We start from the raw sequence: 12,577 nt of genomic DNA on the forward strand, positions 1-12,577 counted from the left end.
GGGCACATGGCCGCAGACAACACAACCCACATATTGTAAAGGCAGCTGCCAAGACCACACTGCTCCAGGCAAGTGGCTGCATGTGTAAGAGCAAAGAAAAATATTGTGTGCGTAGGTTGCAGAAAGATTCCCCAAATCTGACAGAACCCATGCATCCCTGCGCCTGGGAGACACGTCGAAAGAGCTGAACCACGAGAAGAGGGGGTACAGAGAATGGTAAGTCGTACATGAACTTGGCCATGTTTGCCTGCCAGTATTTCACATGTCCTCCATAGTCTGATGTCAATATGCATGTGTCATTCTGTGACCAAGTCATAGCCCTGATCAGGCTGTCGTGCGCCTGTAATATTGTCTCAAAATAACAAGTGAGTCCGTTCCACAAGGGAGCTCCAGTTACCAACCGCCTTCCTCCTGGAATCCTGGATGCTTCCCATGCTTGTGGATGTTCTAACACATTTTGTTGCTCCTGTATTCGTCATTCTTCAACATTCCCACAGGCGAGACAGAATCATGGTGACAGCAGGCATCGGGCTGAACTGCCCGCATAGCTCTCTGGTCTCTTTGCTGTCTTCTGTTCTAGAATATTTCATTGCAGATGGACTGCAGCCTATGGTTTTCCAATGTGCAGCCTCTCCCATTTGTTCTGCCCCACAGGATTTGCCGTGGTGCAGAATCAGGTCGCTCATGCAGTCATTGTCGCGGTGCCTGGAACCTTGGCATATGGAGAAAACGCGGAGGAGAACCGGTTTCTGTTACCATGGTGATGTCTTCTTTGTAGGACACGTTGAGCGCCTGGGTGATGTTCCTCATGGCGGGCCAAGGGTTCGGCTTCAAACGCTCTGTACCTACCCCCATCCTTTCCGTCCCTCTCAAAGCCTCCCTGCCACATCCTTCTTTAAGAATGTTGATTTTTCAAATGAGAGAATCATTAGCTTCAGCGAGCTTTTCAAGTGTTGCTGACCTGTGACTTAGCATGTTTCAAGGGCTTGCTTCAGGCCCTGCATTGGTTTGTCTTCATGAAGATGTGCATTTCTGCAGCAATCACAAAAACAACAAAAATCACAGAGCATCAACTACTGACTCATTCCTCACTGCCATCAAGTGAATTCGGAACACATCCTGACGCTACAGGATAGGGCGGAACCATCCCTGGGGGTTACTGAGACCGGTAACTCTTTATGAGAAGAGAAAGCCACGTCTTTCTCCCTCAGAGCAGCTGGCGTTTGGGAACTGCTGACCTTGTGGTTAGCACCCCAGTGTGTACCAATTACGCCACCAGGCCTCCCGGGGTAATTCATTAGGGTTGGAGTTTAGGACATGCAGAAGAGCGATGGGAACTGGGGCCAGGAAGATCCCGGGGATCCGACTCACATGTGCTTTAGCTAAATCCTATGAAGCCTGGATTTAACCTATAGACAACATTTGTCAAAGCCCGAGTGTCCCATTTGGAACTGTCGTTCTGAGGGTTGTGACTTGGCATGCCCAAACAAACAAACAAAGAGCTCTTTGGCCAAATGCATTCTTGAACTATATTGGGTTCAAGGAGGACGAACCAGTTTCTCACTTGCCAAACTCGGACCACTGGGCCTCGCTCTGTAAGAGCAGGCAATGTTTTCTTAATTCAAGTAACCATGGCTCCTGGTTTCTTTCTTTAAATTTTTTTTATTAATAAATCATTTTATTGGGGGCGTCTTATAACAATCCACACATCCATGTGTCAAACACATTTCTACACACGTTGCCATCATCGTTTTCAAAACATGTTCTTTCAGCTTGAGCCCTTGGTATCGGCTCCTCTTTTTCCCCTCCCTCCCCCAGCTCCTGGATTCCGACTGGCGCCCACTCTTGGGGACACACTGTTGCGGCTCAAGAGAAGGTGCCACCAACAGGGCTGAGGTGGGAAATAGAACAAACAATAAATGAGTGATTTGGAAAGACGGCTTTGAGATCTGGGTGGGGTGTAGCTTGGAGGGGAAGACAGATAAATAGTCGGGGGGGCACCCCAGTGATCATCCATGCCAGGTGACCAGTCTGTCCCCAGCAGTTGCAACAAAGCAGGCACAGGACTAGATGACCTTGTCACAGAGGAACGGGGGCTCAGTTCCACTGCAGGCTTGCCCTTGACTTCTTTTCATCTCTGGCCAAAGTAATGTGCCCGAGCTGAGCAGCTGCCTCAGGTCTCCAGCCCCTGTCCTCTGAGAGGCCAGGCAAGGGCCAGAGAGACCAGAGGAGCTGACACCAGAGTGAAGTCACTTCTCCCGTGTCCTCTCAGGACGGCGACTCTCAACACATGGGAAAGAAGACAGAGACGCCAGAAGCGGCCCTGCAGGCTCTGGGAGGACAAGAAAGGCTGCCAGAGCCACTCTGGGGTCTAACTCCTTCACGAGCACATGGGGAAACTGAGTCCTGAGAAGGGAAGGGTCCTGACCACATCGCACAGCTCACCGTGTTTGTCAGCCTGCTCCGTGTGTCTTAGAAGCAGCTTTGCCTCATTCTTCTCATTGCTCGTTTGTAACGTGTTTGCCGAGGGGGCTTTTGACTTGTGCAGGAACAAGGCATGCAGTTTCATGACTGACCTCTGTGTTTCTGCGATGGTGTAAAAAATCGCTTCCTTTTCATTGTCTTGCCTCCTACTTTGTGGTAGGTGAATCAACTTTTACAGTGGAGGGTCACGGCAGCGACACGTCCTCTGCCTGGATTTGAACTGTGCTCACGGTGTCCCTTCCAATGGTTTATCACCAAGTACATTTCCCCAACTTCTCCTTTGAGCAACAAGCTGGAAGAAAAGAATTCTAAGAAGGTACCAGGGAGCTGCCGGTGGGAGATGTGCAGAAACCCCAAGGGTGATTCCGCTGGCCAAGAGGAGGAAACCACTATCTAGTTCTGCACTGGCTTCTGGAACCTTCCAGGAGACACAGACCCTCTTGCACAGTGCCAGTTCCTCCGCCTGGCATCTAAGGCCCTACACAGTGCGCCCCAGCCTTTTCCTCTTCTGTTCCAGCCAGATAGGCATTCTTGGTCCCCAGGAGGGACAGATCTCTTCCTCTCAGCCCGCTGCAGGCTTGGCTCACTGGAGAGACCCTTCTGCTACTCCTTTTTAAAACTATATTCTGGAAATCCCGACTTCTTCTTCAAAACCTTTCCCTCAGGTCTCCAATTCAAATTGGACATTTCATTTGGAGGCGTAATGTATTTTTTAAACATTTTATTAGGGGCTCATACAACTCTTATCACAATCCATACATATACATACATCAATTGTATAAAGCACATCTGTACATTCTTTGCCCTCATCATTTTCAAAGCATTTGCTCTCCACTTAAGCCCTTTGCATCAGGTCCTCTTTTTTTCCCCATCCCTCCCTGCTCCCCCCTCCCTCATGTGCCCTTGGTAATTTATACATTGTTATTTTGTCATATCTTGCCCTATCCGGAGTCTCCCTTCCCCCCCTTCTCTACCGTCCATCTCCCAGGGAGGAGGTCACATGTAGATCCTTGTAATCAGTTTCCCTTTCCAACCCACTCACCCTCCACTCTCCCAGCATCACCCCTCACACTCCTGGTCCTGAAGGTATCGTCCACCCTGGATTCCCTGTGCCTCCAGCTCCCATATGCACCAGTGTACAACCTCTGCCCTATCCAGTCCTGCAAGGTAGAATTCGGATCATGGTAGTTGGGGGGAGGAAGCATCCAGGATCTGGGGGAAAGCTGTGTTCTTCATCGGTACTACATCGCACCCTGACTGACCCATCTCCTCTCCTAAACCCCTCTATGAGGGGATCTCCAGTGGCCGACAAATGGGCCTTGGGTCTCCACTCTGCACTTCCCCCTTCATTCACTATGGTGTGTGTGTGTGTATTTGCATGATGCCTTATACCTGGTCCCTTTGGTACCTCGTGATCGCACAGGCTGGTGTGCTTCTTCCATGTGGGCTTTTTTGCTTCTGAGCTAGATGGCTGCTTTTTCACCTTCAAGCCTTTAAGACCCCAGACACTATCTCTTTCTATAGCCGGGCACCATCAGCTTTCTTCGCCACATTTGCTTATGCACCCATTTGTCTTCGGCGATCGTATCATGGAGGTGTGCAGCCACTGATATGATTTTTTGTTCTTTGATGCCTGATAACTGATCTCTTCGGGACCACGCGATCACACAGGCTGGTGTGTACTTCCATGTGGGCTTTGTTGCTTCTGAGCTAGATGGCCGCTTGTTTATCTTCAAGCCTTTAAAACCCCAGACACTATCTCTTTTGATAGTGGAGGCATAATGTCTTCCAGGCCGCCCAAGCCAAGATGAGCCAGCAGGGATTCGGATTGACACAGGAGGAAACAGAGGCACAGACTAAGAAAACCGTTTGTCTGACATCACATAGTTCATGAAGGGCAACACGGAGACAGATTTCCTGATTCTTGACCTGCGAGACCGGGTAGCCCGTTGGTTCAGCACTCAACTGCTCTAACTGGAAGGTTGGGGGTTCGAACCTCCCAGCTGCTCCACGGGAGAAAGACAACATCTGCTTCTGTGAAAAGCTTGGGATCCCCGTGAGGCAGTTCTGCTCTATCCTACCAGGACAGAATCAGCTGAATTAGAATCCACTAAATGGTACCCGCAAATAGAATGGACTCAGGGGAGTTCCCTGAAGGGATTATTTTCAGAGATGCATACAGAATTAAAGGAAGCCACGTCACGGGATGTTAAGGCACAGGCATCAGCAACAGCTTGTCAAAGTCCTAGTCCCGAATCTGGGCAAATCTGCTTCAAAAGTCCTCATCAAGCTAGGAAGAGCGGAGAGGCACTTTGAGGATGCAGGTGCACCTGATCAAAAGCACAGTATTTCCAGTCGCCTCAGATTCAGGGGAAAGCTGGGTGGTGAATAAAAAGACTGGAGAAGAATCGATTCCTTCGAATTAGGGTGTCGATGAGAAAAACATTGACTGTCCCATGGACTTCCAAAAGAAGACACAAGTCTATCTTGGAAGAAGTCCAGGCAGCATGTTCAAATCTATCTTGGAAGAAGTCCAGGCAGAAGTGAGGATGGCGAAACTTTGCCTCACATATTTTGGGCGTGTTATCAGGAGGAACCAGTCCCTGGAGGACAGAATGCTTGAGAAAGCAGGGAGGGTCAGCCATCAAGATGATGGCTCTCAACAAGACGGATGGACGCCGGCTCCCACAATGAGCTCCAATGCTGCAGCGGTTGTAAGGGTGGCGAAGAACCAGGCATGTCCCATCCTTGTGCTCAGGGTCGCTCTGTGCATGGCGTTCACTAACACCTCTGAGCTCGCGGCCTTTGTGTCCTCTCTGAGTCATCGCGACCCCACGGGACGGAGTAGAACTGCCCCCATGGGTGTCCTAGACTAAGACACTGCAAGGGAGCAGAGAGCCTCATCTTTCTCCAGAGGAGTGGCTTCGGGTTTCAAACTGCTGACCTTGTGCTTAACAGCCCAAGGTGTGACCCATGATGGCACCAGGCTCCTCCTACCAACTGGGCCAAAAGGGGAGCGAGGATGGCACCCCGGTGAGGCACTTGGCTGCCCACACAATGTAAGCGGTTTGAATGCCTCGCCTCTTGCGGCAGGAAGATGTGGCAGTTTGCTTCCATAGTGACCAGAGCCTTGGAAAGCCTCTACTCGTCCCCATCGGGTTGCTAGGATCTGAGTCTGTTCAAAATGGGGGAGAGGAAGCCATGGTCTCATCAGAGTGTGGTGAGACCGGGAACGAGTTATAGGTGTTGAGGTGGAGAGTTGCTGCCAGAGGTCAAACCAGGCACCGAGTGAAGGAAACACTATCTTCTCTCCCAGCCCCTCACCATTGCCTGGGACTCTTTCTTTGTCTCCTGCGCCATCTGGTAAAGAGATCTTCATGTTCAGGTATTCGGTCAACCCTTGGTTCATGCAGGCTAGTAGCTGAGCCAGGCCTGGTTTGTATACCTTGTTCTCTTCCCCAAATCATGAAGTCCATGGCCTTGCTTACTTGGCTCCTTAAGATGTCCGTCATAGTCCTTGCTGTGCAGTAGGCATTCAATCAATGTTGTTAATTGGCAAATAGCTCCACTAGATACTCCAGTGGAGCCCTGGTGGTCCAGCGGTTAAGTGTCGGGCTGCTAACCGCAAGGTCAGCAGTTCATAACCACCAAGCCATTCACCAGGAGAAGGATGGAGCTTTCTACTCCCATAAAGAGTTACAGTCTCAGAAACTCACAGGGGGCTGATCTCCCCTGTTCTGAAGGCATGATATGAGTCAGAATTGACTCGATGGTGAGTGAGTGAGTGTGTGAGTGATCGAGAGGGAAATTCCTCTGGCCTGCCATCGTCTGAGGTGTTGGGAGGAGGTGTTGGTGCACTGATCTCTACGTCACTTTAATGCTGTCTTGGAATGAAACCATGGGTGGTCTTTGAGCGCTGATACCTCTGAAGGTTTTCCAACAATACAAGGCAAGCATCATGCAAAGTCTGATACAGGTGTCCAATTTTAGAGTGTTTACATTCCACTGAAATGCTCCTCGCTCTCTGTTCTCAACCCTGGGCGGCAAAGTTCTGTGAAGGTTGTGACGGATCCAATGAAAGCAGAGTTGACTTCTTTCTCTTCAACTTGTGGGAACTCCTTCCCTACATCAAGGTAAACGGTGTTGAGGTTTGAATGACCTCTTGTCGGCCACCTGGACTAGAGCAAACAGCGATCTCGTGGGTAAGCGCCCAGCCGTGTTGAAATACTGTTGCTGAGAGCGGCAATAAGAAACCAAAGGGTCTAAGACTGGTCCCTGGCTCTCTGCTTTGGAGGAATTTCCATCATGCATTTTTTTTTTCATCTCTCCGGCAAAGGGTCAACGAATTATAAAGGACTATCCTACCACCTGCGTTTGCATTTTAAACTTCTCGTTTTGACCTGTCTTAAAACAAACATACACAGACAGCACTGAAGTGCAAGGCTCTCTTTTTACTCCATCACTGAAGCTCAGGCACGCCTAGAGGTTATGTGTAACGATCTCTCCTCATTCTCTTCCGTCCCTTCCTTTTCCATGGTTTGAACTAGAGTGGAATATAAAAGATTTTTGATAGATGCCAGGGACCTTACATCTGTGGGGTCTTTTCACATCCATTTCCTTATTTTACTATTGAAATCACCTCTGGAGTGTAGCGGTTTCAGGGGGTGAGATGGAATTCAGCAAGGTTAGTGAATTGCCCTAGCCACATAGCTGATAAATGGCAGACCCCAAACCTGAACTCAAACAAAGACCGTCTGTCTGCATTCTCCCCACCACCCTCCGGTCCCTATTGAGCTGTGTTTTTCCGGCAATCCGTAGTACCTCCAGCATTCTTCTCCAACACCATAATTGATATGCCTCGGTCTTCCCTATTCATGGTCCAACTTTCTAATACCTATGAGGGAATTGAAAATACCATGACCTGGGTTGGGCAAACCTTTGTCTTCAAAGGGACATCCTGGTCTTCAACACGTTAAAGAGGTGTAGTGCAGCAGATTTGCCCAGTAAAATACCTTGTTTGATTTCTTGACTGGGGCGTCTATCGGCATTCATTGCAGGTCCAAGTGAAATGAAATCTTGATGACTTCAGTCTTTTTTTCATATATCATGTTTTCTATTGGTCCAGCTGTGAGGAATTTGTTTTCTTTACATTCGTTGTAATCTATACCAATAGCTACAGTCCATGATTTTCACCCACAAGTGCTTCATGTCCTCTAAACTTTGCGCGAGCAAGATTGTCATCTGCATATTGCAGATTAATCAACTCTCCTCCAATCCGGATGCTGACTTCTTCCTCATACCATCCAGCTTCTAGGATCATTTGCTCAGCATACAGATTGAGTAAGTGCTGTGTGAGGATACAACCTTGATGCACACCTTTCCTGATTTTAAACTGTACAGCATTCTCTTATTCTGTTGAAATGATGGTCTCCTGTTCCATGAATAGGTTCAGGTTCTGCATGAAGACAATAAGCTCTTGTGGAATTCTCATTCTTCTCAATATTATCCATAGCTTGTTATGATCCACACCGTCGAATGCCTTTGCAGAGTCAACGAAACACAAGTAAACATCTTTCTGGCATTCTTGGCTTTCAGACAAGAGCCACCGGATTCAGCCGTGGTATCCCTGTGATACCCTCTTGTGAATGTGACTTAAATTTCCAGAAGCTCCCTGCTACAACCGCTGTTGAAAGATCGTCAGGAAAACTGTACTTGCGTGTGATATTAGTGATATTGTTTGATCATTTCCACAGTCTGTGGGGCCACCTTTCTTTGGAATGGGTACGAATATGTACTTCTTCCAGTCAGGTGGCCAGGTAGCTGCTTCCCCATTTCCTGGTACTGAGGAGTGAGGGCTTCCAGTGCTTCATCAACCTGTTGAAACGTTTCAATTGGTGTTTCTTCAATTCTCGGAGTCTTGCTTTTTGTTGATGCCTTCACTGCATCTGGACTTCTTCCTTTAACGCCATCCAGTTTTGATCATTTGCTACCTGTTGAAATGGTCGCATGGGGACCGCTTCATTTGGGTACAGTGACTGTTCTAGGTATACCCGATTAGTCTGTCAGTTTGTCATACGGTGGAGCTTGTGTGGTGCTGGAAGCTATGTCAAATCCCAGTATTTCAAATCCCAGCTGGGACACCCATGGTGAACACATTCCAGACTACGGACAGACTATGAAGGACTAGGTCTATCCACTTTTAAGGGGTTAGTCACTGAAAGCCTTCTGAATAGCAAGGGGACATTGTTAGAGATAGCCTTATGGCTCTAAAAAAAAAGAAAAAAGGAGGCAAAAGCCAAATTCCCTGCCATAGAGTTGATTCTGACTCACGGTGACCCTATAGGACAGAATAAAACTGCCCCCTGTGGGTTTGCAAGACTGCACACCTTTGCAGGCGTTGAAAGCTTCACCTTTCCCCCGGGGAGCGGCTGGGGGTTTCGTACTGCTGACTTTCTGGCTAGCGGCCCAACAAGTAACCCAGATACCATGTCACCTTCTCCTACTGGTGCCTCATAAAAGCCCTAAGAGAGAACTTGAATCTCAGAGAGGTGAGTTGATTTGCATAAGGCCACACAGAGAGAAAGGGGCAGAGCTGGGCCAGGGACGCAGGTTCTCTGACTGCATGCAGGTGCGTTAGGACCCTCCTCACCACTTGGGCATTGAGGTGGGCCTTCACAAGCTGGCCTCCTCTGTGTTCTGTCCACGACAGCCCAGTTAGAGGCTGAAGAGCAGATGGGATATTACCCATTAAGTCACTACTCTAAAGGCCAGGAACTTTATCCCTGTATTCCTACTGACCAAACACTTTAAGTACAGTTTTGTCTCCTTCGTGGGGTTTTATGTCATCCTGTTGAGACCCTCCTAAGTACGAATGGTGCTGTGGTGTATTCGAATCATACCCCCCGCCTGCCTCTTTCCACTCGCTCACCTGCTGCCCCGCCTCTTTGCCGAGCCCCGCAGCAGCACACCTCAAATGGATGAGAGCTCCCGACTGCCTACCAAGCAGGCACCAGAACCAGAACACAGCCCAGCTAGGTAAGGCCCGGATAGCATCCTGGGCCAGCCTCTCCAAGGACAGTGAGTTCGAGGGGCAGCTGGAGCCTCATGGCACAAGGGTTCAAGCACTTGACTGCTCACCGCAAGGTGGACAGCTGGAGCCGACCACTGCCCTGCGCAAGAAGAGGCCTGGGGATCGGCTTCCATACCGGTCCCAAACCAAGGTCAAACTCACTGCCACTGAGTCATGCCGACTCCCAGCCACCTAGGACAGCGGAGAATAGCTGCTGTGAGGTTTCCGAGGCTGTCACTGCTCATGCGAGTTGAAAGCCCCATCTTCATCCCGAGGAGTGGCTGGTGATTTCCAACTGCTGGAAACAGCCTACAGCCTAAAACCTCTAGGTCAGTGGTTCCCAGCCTTCCTCACGCCGTGACCCTTCATACAGCTCCTCGTGTGGTAGTGACCCCCAACCATAACATTATTTTCATCACTGTCATTTTGCTACTGTGGTGAATTGGGTGACCCCTGTAAACGGGGTCGCGATCCACAGGTTGAGAACCACTGTCATATAGAGTTCTACAAGGCCAGCCGTGAGACAGAAATGTGTGGACTGCTCACAACAACTCGGATAGCTGGGGTGTCTGTGCCACTGAAGTCTTGATCTGGCTTCTGCTTACTTTTTTCTTTTACGTTTTAAAATTAGCTTATCACAGAGTGCTTGGGTTGACTCGAGAAACAAATCCAGAGGCACTTATATGTATAAGAAAGAACTTTATACCAAAGAGCAATTGTATATTAAGAAAACATCCAAGCCCAGTCCAGATCAAGTCCAGAAGTCCGATATTAGCCCATATGTCCGATACCAGTCTATAAATTCCTTTTTAAACTCACACAAAACATTCAATGACACTGAATGCAGGAAGATCACAGGCCAGTGGGTGGAAAGTCTGGTGGATCCAGTGGCAGTGGAAGCATCTCAGTGATGGCAGGGGTCTCCACATGACTCCTCCAGCTCTGGGGCTCTAGCGTAGCTCCATGTGTCTTGCCAGCAGGAAGACAGAGCAGAGAGTGTGTGTATCTGGCCTCCAGTGAGCTATTTATCTACGTGGCACCTCCAAATGAGGTCATCAAGCTGCAACTGGATTGACCGGCTACACGCCACCCCTTCGCAAGTTGACAGGAGATTATATAACTGCCACAGAAGGCAACAGTTTCTGATTTGTCATTAAATAAAAGGTCAGTTTTGCCATGCTAATAAAGGTAAGGGGTTCCAGCTATAAGCTTCTTTCTATTGGAATTCTGTGTCGGTATAGCGCAGCGTAGTCATTTCTTCACTGCCAGAATACATTTAAAAAGTCTCTTCTATGCTTCTCCTCAAACAGCAGCGAACAACAACAGAAGACGACCCAACAAAGCCTTTTTATTTCTTTACTCCCTCAGGGGTGTTGGAGCCGGTATTTTTTACCATCATAGGCCACAATATTCACTTTATCCACTTTAATAAGCTCTGTCACCTCGCTGAGCTCAACATCGTTCAAAACAAAAGTCCACACATTTTCGCAAAATCTCTACGTATTTAGGGAGGCTTCTGAAACGGACTCTGTCCCTGACCCTCTGAGCCAAGGCTGAACATACAGCCTGATCAAACTGAAGGTAGAACTTGAACGGCAAGTTGAGGGGTGACCTGCTGAGACTGCAGGCTCTCCTGAAGGATGTTGTCCAAAGTGGGTATTCCTAAATAACTGATATGCCATGGCTTAAGTGGAAGGTGTTTTTCTTACTCAGACTTGCATTGGTATCCTGTAGGGAAGGCGCTTCTCGCCTCGGGGTGGACAGAAGCCCAGCGAAGGAGCCCGACTTCCTGACTGGTCACCTCTTCAGCAGCCACAAAATCTCTTCAACTCACTTTTCAACCACGCGTGTGCGCCATCCTCCGTCACTACTTACTTTTCCTGCTGCGTACTAAGTATTTTCCCACGCCCGTCTTTGTTGTGGAGGTCCTTCCTCCGTTTTCATTTCTAAGTCTTAAATTTTAAAGGTCCTGCTCAAAGGACACCCCGCCGCTTTCCCGATCCCCTTGTTAGGAGTCACCTCTTGCTCTGGAAAGCTCTGAGTTCTCATAACATTTTACCTGTGAATCACGCGGGGCACTGATGATGTTTGCTGAATGACCATGGCTTGTGTTTTTTATTCATACATGCATTCAAATGTTCAGTTATTAAACAAGCTATGAGCATCCATTTAATCGGAACAATTCTTGGTCGCAAACTGCAAATAGAAAGAGTCCACACTCAGTATCTCTTGGTGCCTTACGGAGGTCTAGCGCCATCCCCAAGTTGAGTCTACGGAAGAAATCCAGACATATTCAACGAGACCTGAGAGAGAGAGTGACTTCCAAGGTTGGGTCATCAAGGGAGCATTGGGAAGAAGAGCACAGGAGAGGCGGCATGGTACCAGCGTGGTGGTGGCGGCATGATCTCTTCTGTAAATACTGCATCCACTGCCTCTTTGTGCTGTTTAATTCGCTGGTTTTTCTGGGTTGAAGTGTCTGGAGAGGAGTGGATTGTGGGAAAGTACTCTTCATACACCAGAACCCAAACCCAACCCACTGCTGCCAAATTGATTCCAACTCAGGGCGACCCTGTGAGCTACAGGGTAGAACTGCGCTCTGCTGGGTTTTCCTGCCGGTCATCTGTTGATGGCACATCATCAGGGCAGTGCTGCTTGGTAGGGAGGGGGGTGCGGGGGGAGGGGAGAAGGGAAAAGGGGAGGGTTTCAAACTTCGAACCCTTAGGTTGGTAGTCAAGTGCAAACCATTTGTTGCATGTAGTGGGTGGCATTTAACAGGATGTCCCTGAATTGCTGTGGATGAGCACAGATCCGAAATGTTCGATGCCAGAAACGCCGGAAGGAAAATGATGAAATATTTTTTGCATATGTGTAAGACAAACACTGTGCGAATTGCTGTACTCGAAAGCTGCAGGGGGTAAGGAATTCTGTAAGAGGCGAGTCCTTCATTCAAGGAATAGGAAGTCTTAATGGAAGGTGACTAGGCGTTTGGGAGGCAAGAAAGGACACAGCAGTCTGCAGAGGTGA

General features: G+C 48.8%; 2 pseudogenes; both read right to left on the reverse strand.

The window, feature by feature from the left end:
• The window catches only part of LOC142455580 (pre-mRNA 3' end processing protein WDR33-like), a 65,667-nt pseudogene extending 64,908 nt beyond the window's left edge, over nucleotides 1-759 (reverse strand).
• Nucleotides 760-10,901: 10,142 nt separating this feature from the next.
• Nucleotides 10,902-11,235, reverse strand: LOC142455581 (transcription initiation factor IIA subunit 2 pseudogene; annotated as a pseudogene).
• Between the last annotated feature and the right edge of the window lie 1,342 nt (nucleotides 11,236-12,577).

The sequence above is a fragment of the Tenrec ecaudatus genome, chromosome 8, assembly GCF_050624435.1.
Source record: "Tenrec ecaudatus isolate mTenEca1 chromosome 8, mTenEca1.hap1, whole genome shotgun sequence".
Classification (NCBI taxonomy): domain Eukaryota; kingdom Metazoa; phylum Chordata; class Mammalia; order Afrosoricida; family Tenrecidae; genus Tenrec; species Tenrec ecaudatus.